This window comes from Cupressus sempervirens, chromosome 10 (genome assembly GCF_028749045.1).
Source record: "Cupressus sempervirens isolate cs-2001-9-10 chromosome 10, ASM2874904v1, whole genome shotgun sequence".
Classification (NCBI taxonomy): domain Eukaryota; kingdom Viridiplantae; phylum Streptophyta; class Pinopsida; order Cupressales; family Cupressaceae; genus Cupressus; species Cupressus sempervirens.
This window is the reverse complement of record NC_143127.1, coordinates 523,355,282-523,370,787: the sequence shown is the minus strand read 5'-3', so window position 1 is coordinate 523,370,787 and position 15,506 is coordinate 523,355,282.

Here is a 15,506-nt window from a genome sequence, read left to right as displayed (position 1 = left end):
ATGTTAACTTATTGGTTGGTTTAAACTATTTTAGGCTAAGTTGCTAGTTTTATACTAGATAGGTGTAGTCATGGCTTTCTAGTGCATTGGGGTGGATAAGAGAGGGTATATGGATTAACAACATCATGTACACATGGGGGGCTTGTGCATGTGAAATGTTATATTATCAGTTGCATTCAATTTCTTACCTTGGTACTCATTAATTAGGGTGCAAGATACTACTCAAATTAATCAAATTATTAATACTTCAGTGATAAGCTAAGGAATTTGTTTAACTAATTGAGAAGGGTATTTAATCAAACATGCAAAAATGATAAACAAGGGATAAAATGAAAAAAAAATGCCCACAAATAAATGACAAGCTGACAAAATAAAGGATAAGTAAAATAAACTCAAAATTGATCCAAAATTATCAAAATCAGTGAATGATGAAGAATAGATACACAAATAAAAAGGGGGGTATAGGTGTTATAAGAGTAGTTATCATTACAGCAAAAGATCAACCTATCAATGCCTAGTACAACCATTGGAATTTAATAAGACATGTGAGGTTGTTAAACCATATCACAAATGTAGTGAGGGGCATGGGTCCATTGCCAATAATCCTCCTCCCAGCATTACTCACTGTGATTAGGAAGGATTCATGCATGTGACCGAGTTCTGATACCACTTATTAACCATTACAATTTTTGTTGCACCAAAATATTGACCTATCAATGCTTGATACAACCACTAGGCTTATAGAAGATATGGGACATTGTTAAACAATGTCACAAATCTAGTGAGGGATGCTAGTGAACTGCCAACAATAGGTGTTTACTACTTTTGGTGTTTATAGTTTATTTCAAAACACCATTTTAATTTTTTCTACAATAACCACATTTGTTAATTCACTTAACCAATAGGTCATGATGCTAAAGCTACTAGTAAACATCATAAAAATATGTTAAAACATCTCAACAACAAATGGTAATTCAAAAGATAAGCTTGCAAACAAAACTAGATGGAGACATCATGAAAAGTCCAAGTAATGTTCTATTAGCATAGACACTGATACATTAGAATCACCTATACACTATGATTAATCTACATCTTATGAGGCATAAATGTCCAATTGTATATGGAGACATTGAAACCATAGACATTAGTCTTATACCAATGGGATGGAGATGCCCCTCCCTAGGTGGAGACATCAATTAGAATAGGGAGTGGAATGTAGTTACAAGTGTCAATCTAAAAGCTTAGGCCCAACCTAGAAAGTTTAACATAAAACTTAGCCTATTAAATTGATGCAGGAGCATCTTGCATGGGAAAATTATTGAAAAAAAAAAATAAATTTGGAGGAGAGAGAAAGTGACGAAAATTAAAGGAGAAATAATAATAAAATAAAAAGGGGAAAAAAAGAAAAAAGAAAGGAAATGGGGATTTCTATTTTCGAGGTGCATAAGTGGCATAATAGAAAAATAAAATAAAAAAGAAATAGTTGTCATTCCATTTATCGAGGTGTGTGGGAAGAATTCTAGAAATTAATGAATATTGTAGAAAGTTGTGGATATTGTAGAAGGTTATGGAAGTTGTAGAAGGTTGTGGAGGAATTCTAGAAGGTTGTGGATAAGTCATGTATTGGGTGGTAAGTGCCTATTTAAGCAAGGCATATGAGCATTTCTAATCAAGCTCGAGGAGTAGAAGCTCAAGAAGGAGAAGCTCGAGAAGGAGTAGCTTGGGAAGTAGAAGCTGTAGAAGGTGAAGCTTGGAGAGGTGAAAGCTTTGGAAGGAAAAGCTTGAATGTGTGAAAGTTGGAAGGTGTGAAGGCTTCAAGGTGTGAAAGAGAAAGAGGAAGTGAAGAGTGAGTTTTCCTGAGTCTATGGACAAAGCGTCGAATGTGAAGTAGTTTATAGTAGGATTGTGATGGAGTTGTGAGTGTGTAGACAGAGCGCCGAATGTGAAGTAGTTTACACTTGGATCTTAGATAAGGTTGGAGAAGAGCTAGTGACTGCGGTTTAGAAACAAGGAGGTTGCTTGGTGGCTTGTGAGCACAAGTTGAGATCTTAGAGGTTTCTACCAGAGTGTGGATTTGGACTAGCTTGGGCTTGGATTGGATCTTGAGATCTTGGAGAAATGTTATTGTAATTGCTATTGGATTTTCGAGTATAATAAAAAATTTTGGGAAGTATTTTGTCATCTCTTTGTCTCCTTATTATGGAATTTTTGGTTATGAGTTAGTAGGGTGGTGTGGCCCTTCATCAAGTGGTATCAGAGCAGGAATTCCTAAGTGTACAAGCAAATCGCCGAAGTGTGAGGCAGTTTGTACCAGAACCTTGGTTGGGTGAAGTTTATTAGAGTGGGAGTTCTTTTGCATGTAAACAGATTGCCGAAGTTGAGGCAGTTTGCACTAGGACCTTAGGAGGACATGCAGATTGATTAATGGATGTGAAGATGGAAGATTGAACTTGTTGAGGCATGATCATAGAGAGCTTTTGAATTTCAAATCCGTTGTCCTAGACTTGTGATGTGGTTCCTGATTGTTCGTGCGAGGTGGCAGGTTGCGATCTGACTTGCAAACAATTCAAGGTTGTCACAAGGGGTTTATGAAGATCATGGGAGATGGCTCCAAGAGGATTGGACCCTAAGATGATTGCAAAAATCCATGATATAGTGGAGAGGAATTTTTCTAAGATGTTTGCTCGGTTGGATGCTAGATTGGTTGATCAAGCTAAGAAGGTCAAGGTGGAAGAGGATGGTTTTGCTGATCAGTTTGTGGAGCCTGATGTAGAACCTGTAGAGAAAACAGAGGTTGTTGCTAAGGATATTCCTAACCTTGTTGATGTTGGGATGGAGATTGGTTTTCATGATCAGTTGGTTGAGTCTGACATGGAGACTACAGAGCATTTGGTCGTGGATGATCTAGTTGATGTTGGTGGTGACTTGTATGTTGCAGAGCACTTGGTTGTGGATGATCCGATTGTTGTTGGAGGTGAGTTATGTATTGCAGAGCATCTTGTTGTGAGCAATGATATTGCTAGTTTGGCATGTATTGGTGGAGATCTACATGTTGGTGCTGATATGGAGTTTGTTGTTGCTGATGCAGGGTTTGTGGATTCACTAGTTGCTGATGTGAATGAGGGTTTGTTGATGAAGAATTATGTTCAGTTTGTTCCTGGGAATGAGCATGCTGATTGGATCATTGAGATTCTAGTGTTTGATAGAGTAATGCAAATGTGGAAGATTTGCATGGTGGTTTTCTTGTCCCTGTTGAGGTGGAAACCTTTGGTGAAGATGAAGATGGTTGTAGACCTTTCTTTTTGGTGTCAAAGTGTGGGACATAATGCTTTTCTATCTACGGGGGGAGTTTGATGCAGGAGCATCTTGCATGGAAAAATTATTGAAACAAAATTGAAAAAAAAAAATTGGAGGAGAGAGAAAGTGACAAAAATTAGAGGAGAAATAATAAAAAAATAAAAAGGGGAAAAAAGCAGAAAAGAAAGGAAAAGGGGATTTCTATTTTCAAGGTGCATAGGTGGCATAATAGAAAAATAAAATAAAAAATAAATGGTTGTCATTCTATTTATCGAGGTGTGTGGGAAGAATTCTAGAAAGTTATGAATATTGTAGAAAGTTGTGGATATTGTAGAAGGTTGTGGAAGTTGTAGTAGGTTGTGGAGGAATTCTAGAAGGTTGTGGATAAGTCATGTATCGGGTGGTAAGTGCCTATTTAAGCAAGCAATATGAGCATTTCTAATCAAGCTTGAGGAGTAGAAGCTCGAGAAGGAGTAGCTTGGGAAGTAGAAGCTGTGGAAGGTGAAGCTTGGAAAGGTAAAAGATTTGGAAGGAAAAGTTTGAATGTGTGAAATTTGGAAGGTGTGAAGGCTTCAAGGTGTGAAAGAGAAAGAGGAAGTGAAGACTGAGTTTTCCTGAGTCTGTGGACAGAGTGCCAAATGTGAGGCAGTTTACAACAAGATTGTGATGGAGTTGTGAGTGTGTAGACAGAGCATCGAATGTCAGACAGTTTACACTTGGATCTTGGATAAGGTTGGAGAAGAGCTAGTGATTGCTATTTAAAAATGAGGAGGTTGCTTGGTGGCTTGCGAGCACAAGTTGAGATCTTGAAGGTTTCTACTAGAGTGTGGATCTGGACTAGCTTGGGCTTGGATTGGATCTTAAGAGATCTTGGAGAAATGTTATTGTAATTGCTATTGGATTTTCAAGTATAATAAAATTTCTTGGGAAGTATTTTGTCATCTCTTTGTCTCCTTATTGTGGCATTTTTGGTTATGAGTTGGTAGGGTGGTGTGGCCCTTCATCAAGTGGTATCAGAGTGTACCTTCATCATAAATTGAAAGGTTAACATACTAACTCACCCTCATTAGGGGTACAAAATTACATCACATCAAGGTCAACCTTCCCTCAATTATCATTATATAAAATTGATTACATTGTCTAATCAAATTATATGTTTACAATATTGAAACTAAAATAGAAGTAAAGAGAATACATAAGCAACTCAAAGAAATATCTCTAACTCTAGTCTCCAACTTACATGTTGGTCCCTAATAATGGTTGGTCATTGAACCTACCCATGTGATACCTATAATTCCTCCCCATAGTGCTCATGGTGAGAGTCATATGGTCCAAACAAGAAAGTAAAGCATATAAGGAATAGGTACATGCTTCAACTAAACAATGCATACATAATACAAATGAATCATAAGCTTACATAAGAAAAAATATGGTGAAATACTCAACATGAAGAAACATAGAACCATAAAAGAGTAATGAAGAAATCTCAAGAAACCATAACCAAAGGTTCTACTTAAGCCAGAGTAACAAGTTTAGAGAATGTCATGAGACATGTGATGAAGGAGCATCCATTGGTGTAAGGGTCATCCTGTATCACCCAAAAATATGCTCAGTGTTAGTTTTTGTTTAATGTGTTTTCATTTCTAGATACCCATTTGGGTCAAATAAAGGTTCAAACTCTCATAGATCCACTATTTATTTTTTGGGTTAGAGTTTTTTAGCACCTTGGGATATGTGCCAATTTAAAAAATAGCTTATTTTATAATTGAACCATAATTATTATGAGTTGGAGGATTTAATTTGGAGGGATGATTATAATTATAATATGAAGCACTCCAAAAAAAAATCTGGTCAAAGGGCTTTTTATGATTTGAAAGTTATTTCAGTTTTAAGTTTCCTAGAGACCTCCTAAGAGCACTTCAAAGTCAGATTTGAGGCCCTAAATGGAATCATACTAGCCCAATGGTCCATAGGCCTAAAGAGCTCTTGAAGAGCTTTCCAAAAAATGTAAACGGTTTGTCAATTGGAGTCCTGGATCAAAAGTTCTGCCTCCCAAAATTTGGACTACCATTTCTGGATTCTTCTAATTTTACACCGACTTCTAACATGATTTCTAGAGCTTTTTATTTTGGAGGTGGATGCCAAATGGCATATTCTAGAATGTATTCCTAACCCTAAACCTAATTGGGGTTACTTAAGAAAAATTCTAGCATTGTAAAAGCAATTTTTTGGTGGAGTTTGGGAGAGGGTACTATGAGGAGGATTTTGTTTCAGAAGTAGATCATTGTATACCCATAGGGCATGTCTTTGAGTCTGTTTTCATTGTACTAAATGTTAGCATATCACTTATGATAATAATATTTCCCTTTTCCTATTGCGTTCATTTTGGTTGTGGTTTGTGCCCTCATCATGTGGTATCAAAGCAAGTTTTCCTAAGTGTGTAGATAGAGCACCAACTGTGAGGCAGTTTGCACCAAGACTATATGGTTGTGGGATTGATACAAGAAGATGCCTCAATGAAGGGAGCATGGTAGAAGGGCTGGAGTTGTTACTCCTAATATTAGAGCCCTCCAGAGATAAGTTCAGGCATTGCAAGAGGAGATCTACAGTTTCCATAGGCAACAAAAGTGAGGAAGAAAATGAAGAAGAAGGAAATATTGAGCAAAAAAGGGAAGGAGACGGAGAAGTCCTAAACTAGGTAGAGGAGAAGATTTTTAGGGCCATTGCCAAGCTTGGAAAAGACCTAAAATTGATGTCAGCATGTTTTTAGGAAATCTAAACCTGGATGAGTTGATTGACTGGACCAATGAGCTAGAGGAATATTTTGAGTATGAGGATATTGGGGACCTTGATAGGGTTAAGTTTGTGAAGGCCAAAATGAAAGGCCATGCCAAAATCTAGTGCCAAGAGATTCAATTGGGAAGAAATAGAAGAGGAAAGGATAAAATCACAAGATGGGATCACATGGTGGACAAATTAAAAAAATAGTTCATTCTTGATGATTTTGAGCTTGATTTGTTTAAGAAGATGCAAGAGTTAAAACAAGTAGGAAAATATATCCAGGAATACTCAGAAAAATTTTATTGAGTCCTTATTAGGATGGGACATGTAAAAGAAAACAAAGAGAAGGTTGTTCGTTACCTTAGTGGGTTAAGACCTAGCATTCAGGAGCAGTTAAGTCTGGTTAGAATGACTAGCATTGAAGAGGCATACCAGTTTGCCTTGGGAGTTGATGAGAAGCTAAATTAAAAATTTGACGGAAGGCAAAGAGGGTGTAGTCAAGGAGGAAAGAGTGCTGGTAGGTCATTTGGAGGTTGAAATGAGAACCAGAAGAAAAATGAATATGTGGGTACTAACCTAAACCAGAGGAGCAAGGTTTCAATCGCTCCCGTGATCAAAACTTTAGAGATTAGAGAGGAAGAGGTAGGGGACATGGACAAGGTTTAGGAACAAGAGGCTTCTATGGTACCTATTTTCATTACAATGAAGAAGGTCATCATGCCTTCAAATGCCCTCAATGCCAAGGAAGGATAGATAGGAGAGCATCGTCAAGCGAGGGTTGGTCATGTCGATGATTATGTTCATTGCATTCAGAGGATGCAAAAAGAGGAGAGGTTCTAGTTAATGAAAGGGTCTTACTAAGTGGTGAGACTAAACCTAGACAAAGGAGGAGTTTATTTTTTACCAGGTGCAAGTGTGAGGGTAAATTTTGTGATGTGATTGTTGATGGTGGAAGCACTAACAACTTGGTCTTAGAGAAGATGGTCTCAAAGTTAAAGCTTAAAAAGGAGAAACACCTCCAACCCTATCAGATTGCTTGGGTGTAGGATGATCATAAGGTCCTAGTTAATGAGAAATATTTGGTAAAGTTCAAGATTGGAAGTTACCATGACAAGGTTCTCTATCACATCATTTCAATGTATATATGCCATTTATTGTTGGGAAGGTCGTGGTAGTTTGACAGACATGTACATGATGGTCAAGCAAATACATACTCTCTAACAAAGGATGGAATTTGCCACAAATTGAAGCCATTGATAAAGAAGTGTGAAAAGGTATGTAGTATGCTAGGGTATGTCTTGTTGATGGAAGAAAATTTTTGGATGGCATGAAACATCAGTGTATGTGTTATGCTTTGATTCCTAGAAAAGATAAGGTAGTATTGAAATTCCACTTGAAGTTTTAGGTTTATTGAGTATGGAGATGTTATCTCTGATAATGTTCTAGAAGGATTGCCGCTAGTAACGCAAATCAATCATCAAATAGATTTAGTCCTTGGAGCTAGTTTTCCTAACAAGGCTACTCATAGGATGACTCCTACTAAGACTAAGGAGCTAAATCGACAAGTTCAAGATCTGTTGAGGAAAGGCTTAGTTCGAGAGAGCCTAAGTCCATCTACAATACCTGTAGTTCTAGTACCAAAGAAGGATGGAGAGTGGAGAATATGTACAACTCTTAGGCTATAAATAGAATACCCATCAAGTACTAGTTTCCTTTCCCAAGAATGGATGATCTTATGGTCGACTATTTGAGTGGAGCTCAGTACTTCACAAAGATAAATCTCAAGAGTGGTTATCACTAGATATTTATATGAGAGGGAGATGAGTGGAAGACTATATTCAAGACCAAGGAGGGTCTATATGAGTAGTTAGTCCATCCCTTTGGACTAACCAATGCACCAAGCACCTTCATGCAGCTTATGAATGAAGTACTAAAGAAATTTTTGGAAAATTTTGTTATTGTCTATATGGATGATATTTTGATTTTTAGTAAATCATTGGATGAACATTTATTACAATTTGTAGTGTCCTTGAAAGGTTGAGGGAATGGAAACTGTTAATTAATCTAAAGAAGTGTAGTCTTGTCAAAAGGGAGTTAGTCTATTTTGGGTTTGTTGTATTAGCTGAAAGTCTCAAAATGGACCCAGTAAAGGTGATGGTCATCTTGGAATGGCCTACTCAAAGGTCTACTACTGAGGTGAGGTCATTTCATTGTCTAGCTAGTTTTTACAAGAAGTTCATTAGGAATTTCAGTAGCATATGTGCACCCTTAATAGAAACAATGAAGGGGATAGAAAAGAGTTCAAGTCGACTACAGGAAGTGTAAGCAGTTTTGAATTACTAAAGAAGAATGTGATAGAGCAACCTGTGTTGGCACTTCCTAATTTCAACAAGGTATTCTAGGTGGATTGCGATGCTAGTGGTGGTGCTATTGGGGCTATGTTGTCAAGAAGGTAAACCTATTGCCTATTTTAGTGAAAAATTGAATGATGCAAAGAAGTACTCTAGTTATGATCAGGAGTTTTATGCAATAGTTCAAGCCTTTAAGAAATTGAGGCATTATTTGTTGTCAAAAGAATTTGTCTTGTATATTAATCACCAAGCATTGTAGTACCTAAATAGCCAAGGTAAATTGAATCAAACACATTTGAAATGGGTAGAGTTCATGCAAAGCTATACATTTGTATTAAAACATAGAAATTGAAGGTCTAATAGGGTTGCAAATGCATTAAGTAGGAGACATTTGTTGCTGATAGTAATTCAGGTTAAAGTGGTTGGGTTTGATGAACTCAAGAATCTGTACCCTGAGGATCCTAACTTTGTAGAGGTATGGAAGGCTTGTAAAGAACCTGTTACTCTAGATAGGACTAGGTGGCTAGATTACTTGATTCGGGATGGTATGTTGTTCAAGGGTAGTTAATTGTGTATTTCAAGGAGTTTTATGAGGGAGAACTTGATCAAAGAGAAACACAGTGGAAGGATGGCAGGACACTTTGGTCGAGATAAGACAATTGCAATTATTAGGGAACATTACTTTTTGCCTCAATTATCATAGGATGTAAAGAAGTTTGTGCAAAGTTTTCAAGTATGTCAAATAGCCAAAGGATTTAGTCACAATATTGGACTCTATCAGCCATTGCTTGTTCCATCAAAGCCTTGGAAGGACATAAGTATGGATTTTGTTCTTGGATTGCCAAGGATAGAAAGGGGTAATAACTCAATATTTGTGGTGGTTGATAGGTTTTCCAAGATGGCACATTTCATTCCATGCCGTAAGACTCATGATGCAATACGTTTGTAGATTTTTTTTTAGAGAGATGGTGAGACTACATGGTCTCCCAAAAAGTATTGTTTCTAAGAGAGGTACTAAATTTGTTGGGTATTTTTGAAGGACTTTGTGGAAGAAATTGAAGATAGAATTGAAGTTTAGTTCTGCACATCATCCATAGACTAATGGACAAACAAAAGTAGTGAATAGGAGTCTAGGCAATTTGCTAAGGTGTTTAGTAGGAGATAAGCCCAAGGGATGGGATTTGATTCTGCCACAAGTAGAATTTTCTTACAATAATTCAGTAAATAGGAGTACTGGTAGATCACCATTCCAAATGTGTATGGGAGTAGTCCAAGGACTACACCAGAGCTGAGGAAGATGGAGTAAGGGGAGAGGACAAGTGTTGAGGTAGAAGAATTTGTTGAACATGTCAAGAACCTACATGAGGAGGTACATGTACACATTACCAAGATGAACCAATAGTATAAGGCTGGGGTAGATCAAAAGAGGAGACATAAGGAGTTCCAAGTTGGGGATTTGGTTATGGTATACTTGAGGAAGGAACGATTTCTAGTGGGTACCTACAACAAGCTGAAGATGAAGAAATTCAGCCCCTGTAAAATTTTGAAGAAATATGATTCAGGAAATGCATATGAAGTGGAGTTGCCAGATGGGATTGACATTTCTCCTATTTTTAATGTTGCAAACTTAACAAAATATCATGATGATGGTGCAAATGAGGAGTTGATGCTAGAGCCATGTCCAATTCCTACTTCTAAGAAGGAAGAGATAGAAGAAATTCTAGATAGTCGTGTGGGCCAGAGTACTAGAAATAGGTAGTATGAAGAATACCTGGTGAAGTGGAAAGGATGACCAATAGAAGATTCAACTTGGATACCCACAACAGAGTTTGCCCATTTAGGTTTCCCTCTACCAGCTATGAAGTGATAGGGTCACTTTTTAATCTACCCTGGGTGTCTGATGCAGGAGTATCCAGTGGTGTAAGGGCAATTCTGTATCACCCAAAAAATATGCTGAGTGTTAGTTTCTATTTAATGTGTTTTTATTTTTGTATACCTATTTGGGTCAAATAAAGATTCCAACTCTCATAGATCCACTATTGGTTTTTTGGGTTAGAGTTTTTGAGCACCTTGGGATATGTGCCAATATAGAAAATAGTTTTTTTTTAATTGAGTCATAATTATGATGAGTTAGAGGGTGTAAGTTGGAGGGATGATTATAATTGTAATTTAAGGCACTCTAAAAAAAGAATCTGGTCAAAAGGCTTTACGGTTTGAAAGTTAGTATAGTTTTAAATTGCCTAGAGACCTCTTAAGAGCACTTCAAAGTTAGATATGAGGCACTAAATGACCTTGTACAGACCCAAAAATATGGGGGATGAGCAAAGCTGTCCATAGGCCTATAGAGCACTTGGAGAGCTTTTTGGAAATGTAAATGGTTCATCAATTAGAGTCTCAGATCAAAAGTTATGCCTCCCAAAATTTGGACTACCATTTTTGGATTCTTCTAATTGTACACCGACTTCTGGCATGATTTCTAGAACCTTTTGTTTTGGTGGTGGATGCCAAATGACATATTCTAGAATGTATTCCTAACCCTAAACCTAATTGGGGTTACTTAAGAACATTTCTAGCATTGTAAAGGTAGTTTTTTGGTGGAGTTTGGTAGAGGGTACTGTGAGGAGGATTTTTTTTTAGAATCGGACCATTATAAGCCCGTAGAGAATGTCTTTGAGCCTATTTTCATTGTACTAAATGTAATAGCATATCACTTTTAATAATAATATTTCCCTTTTTCTATTGCATTCATTTTGGTTGTGGTTTGTGCCCTCATCAACATGCATGCAAGAAATAAACTGCTCCTTGGCATTGACCATTCTCTCACACAAGTGATAATGTTATACAATAACCATTTTCATATTCCTATACATGTGTAAATTTCCATCTAAAGTCCTTCATAGCCTCATGGTACTAATCATAATGTGCATAGTTACTTTATTTTTCTTATAATTTTTTTACCCATTATTTCATTGCATTTCACTTCTTAAGAATTCTTTTAGCAAAATTTTCAATCAAGCCACTTGTGGAAAGAGAACACACTAGGAGCCACTCCTTGTACCTACTCAAGATACCTAATCCTAAGGCTCAAATTCACAATAAAGGAGAAATAATGCCAAAAAAAGACAACATTATATTGAACACAAGACTCAAAAGGAACCATATGATAAAAACAAAGAAATGGGACAAACCTCATTTAGGTCAAAGAAGAAACCACCTAAATAAAACCTTGTCAACACCCCTCATACCTAAGAGTACTAGTACCAAACACATAAGTAATTTCCAAAGTAACCCCAACCCATAAAAAATGAATGCAAAAAAAAATAAAAAAATCCTTGAGACAAAACATCCTTCCCACATGAAAAAATCCTCAAAACATCTCAAAATACAACCCTGGCTAGGTATAAAGCAACACAAGTTAAGCTAAATCCTAGCCTACACATAGTAAAACTGACTCATATTACCATAGACTCCCACAATCACTTATTTTCACTTCTCATAGCTTCAAATATAAAACCATATCATCTACCACTTAAAAAATCCTTTCATATTATACTTATTTTTCCATATCGTACTAACCCCATATTTCTATGTTCCTACTTAATCGCATGATGTGAAGCATCCTAACTATAAGAGAAATCTTGCATCACCCAAAAATATTATCTAGTCTGTCTTTTGAATAAGGGTTATCTCAATGCAGAGTTGTTATTTCTAGAAGTTTAATATTTTTAGGAAGTTATTCATTGGAGCTTAGAATGTTTTTATTTCTTCCCTAGAGGTTTGCTTTGAATATATAAGTCTATCAATAAATTTTCATTGGGAGATTAAGTCTAATTTTGAAGATATTGAATTGTTTTAGTATTGATAGTAGAGTACAACCACTTTGAACTCAGTTTTGAAGGATTTAGAGGCTCTAAAAGGGGTCAAACCTCACTTGACTGGAGCTTGTATGAGATAGGTATTGTTAAGCAGTTTACACCATTTCATGAAATGGGGTCATAATAGGCAATCACACCGAGTGGCAATGAGTTATATGATCTCTAGAAGTTGTGCTACCTGAAATGGACAAAAAAAAAATTCTTTAAAATTTCCTTTTGAGTTTTGAAGTTGTTTGGGACTTATTCTAATGTAATAAAAATATGAATAATAGTATCTTAGGGATAGTCTACCTCAAATTTTAGGTTTAAATTTTTTAGAACCTTTTTGGGTGATTAAAATTTGCCTATATAAAGAAGTGACATAAGGTTGTCTAAGCTAATTCTAGGAGGATATATATGGTAGCTCTAGCTTGTAGAATATTGTAAGGAAAATGCCCATGTGGCCTTTGCACATCATAATTATGAATACTTGGATTCTTTTTCAATAGAGATAATAGAAAGAAAGTTTCGTATTCTTGTGATTTGTTTTTATTTCTCCATTTTGTTATGTGTGTTTGTGTTGATAAGGGGAGTACCTTTCATCAGTGCATTTTCTACTTAACTTTGAGTTTTTGGATTAATATAAAAATGAGTTTTGAGGGGACCTAAAACCCCATACAAAAAAATCCAAAATTAAGCATTAAGTCTAGTATCAGTAGAAAAAATAAATAGGTTTTACAAGGACTTGAAACTATACACTAAGAATGTGTCACACTTTGAACCCTTCTATCAAAGTGATTCCAAGAGATTGGAATGCTTGAATGCCATCTTAGAGCTCCCTATCCCTTGAGTGCAAGGGTATGTTTAGATCAATGCAAATAGATCTCAGCTGAGTCTTTGATACACAACCATTGCTAGTAAACCATGTCATGGGAAGTTCTTTGAGACAAGAGCAAGAATGCCAATGTCCAAGAGAACTCTCAAAATAGAATGCAAGTATGAACTAAGTTAACATGCAATGCAAAATGAAGTTATATTAAAAAATATGAGAGTGTTACAAATCCAAACTAGTTAAGCTACATGATATAGATTATTGCAAGAAATAAAAGCTACACTACATGAATCTAAACTAGTATGCCATGAATGAGAGAATTTAGACAAGAGGATTTTTAGCAATTTGGTCTAGGAAAATGATTAATTAATTTAGCCAAAATGTTGAAAAGGGGCCTAAAAGTCTAGATGACCATTTTTAGGTGATTACATTTGCCCCTCTTTGACTAATGTGTGATCAATTTGGGAGCACACGTCGTCAAAGAAAATAGAAGCCAAGTAGGCAGCAATAGATAGAGATATCTAATTCAAAAGAATGAAATGTAGAAAGAGATATCAAATCCTGAATGTACAGCCTGATAGTGATAGTACTAAACAGTAGGACATAGACAATGTCATAAGTCAAGAAGAATGCTAACACCAAGAAAAGTAGATAGATCGAGAGTAAATGAAAAGATCAAACATATGCTCCTGAGAAATAGATAGTTGAAGCAAGAGATGGTAGAGTATTTCCACCCCCTCGAGATCAAAACTGAAATTAGGTAAACGAAATGCAAAAATAAGCTAGATTTGATAAAATCAAAACAAAGAAAAGGTCATGGTGATAGATAAGAGATTAAGACCAAAGAGTGACCATAAGGAAAAGGTAGAATGCCCTAGCTTGACCAGAGTTGACCAAAAAGGTCAAATCAAGTAAAAAGATCATTTAGAAGTGAAGGTTGAGAGAAGTAGACATGAAGTGTAGGAATGGTGAAGACGTGGAGAAATGAAGATGCCCCAATGAAGATTTGAAGATTAGATCTCAAAAGGTTAGCTAACTACATAAAAAAAGGTAGAATTTTGAAATGCGATTTTGACTATCAAGATGAACCACGTCTTCCTTCGGTGGGTAAAGGCTCTTGTATTTGGGATACTCTTAAGAAAGCAGCCCAACTAGTTAAGGAGGGGCTCTTCTAGATTTGACACAGGGGCTCAGATACTTTATTCTGGCAAGACTCATGGGATGGCCATCCTCCCATTCTCTCTAGTTATCCCCAGTTTCTCCCCCTTTCCCAATCTTTCACTAATGCAAGTTGGCTTAAGGTGGAACATTTTAAGACTATTAAGTGCCTGGGGCAGATTGAGATGACTTGCTGGAAGGATTCTCAGGAGTGGCCGATGGGTGGCTCTGATGAGGATCGGGCCCTTCTCTCTAGAGTTTTGGAGGATAGGTTTTGCAGCTCTCTCAATGGGAGGGACAGCTTGGCTTGGAGTCCTAGTCCAAAAGGTAAATTTACAGTGGCTCGAGGCTATGCTATTCTTGATAGGAACTTACATGGTCTAGTTGAAGTGAGTTACTGGTGGAAGAAGGTTTGGAACAGCTTTTCATGGCCCAAGTGTAACTTTTTCTTATGGTTGTTGGCTCAAAAGAAATGCCTCACTTGGGAGAATCTTTGTAAACAAGGTTTTCAAGGACCTTTGGTTTTTGTTTTGTGTATGCATAATGAAGAGTGTGTCTCCCACTTGTTTTTTCTCTACCCTTTTTTGAGAGAGATATGGCCTAGATGGTGGGAGGCTTGGTGTCATGGCTATATTTATTCTTCTTCTATTATTGAGTTTTGGGAAAGCTTGGGCAAACCTCCAGCAAAGACCTCCTTCTTACAAATTGCCTGGTTGGTGGGTCTGATCTTCATTCTTTGGAACCTCTAGCTAGAAAGGAATTGCAGAATCTTTTGTGATTCCAAACTAGGAAGTTCCCAATTGTGGAAGTTGATTCTTAATAGGCTCCAGGAGACAAACTATGCAAAGTGTGATATGTCTATTAATATAGATCTCGGTGATCAGGTTATTGTAAAGAATCTGAACTTGAGAGATAACTGGTGGGGATGTACTCCCAGTAAAAGATCGAGCCATGGTAAGCAACGAGTGTGTCGGGATGGGAGGTGGTCTCCTCCCCCAACTAGGTTCTTGAAGATCAATACAAATGGGTTTTCTTGAGGGAACCCGGGTCATGCTAGTATTGGGGCTATTGGTAAAGGCAATGATGGTGGAGTGATTTTTCTCCTCTCTGTTTATAAGGATCAACACTCTAATAACCTAATGGAGGCCTTGGCTATTAAAGTTGCTATTGAGCATGGATGTTCGTTAGGGTGGCAGAAGATCATCTGTGAGTCTGACTCTCAGATTGTTGTGG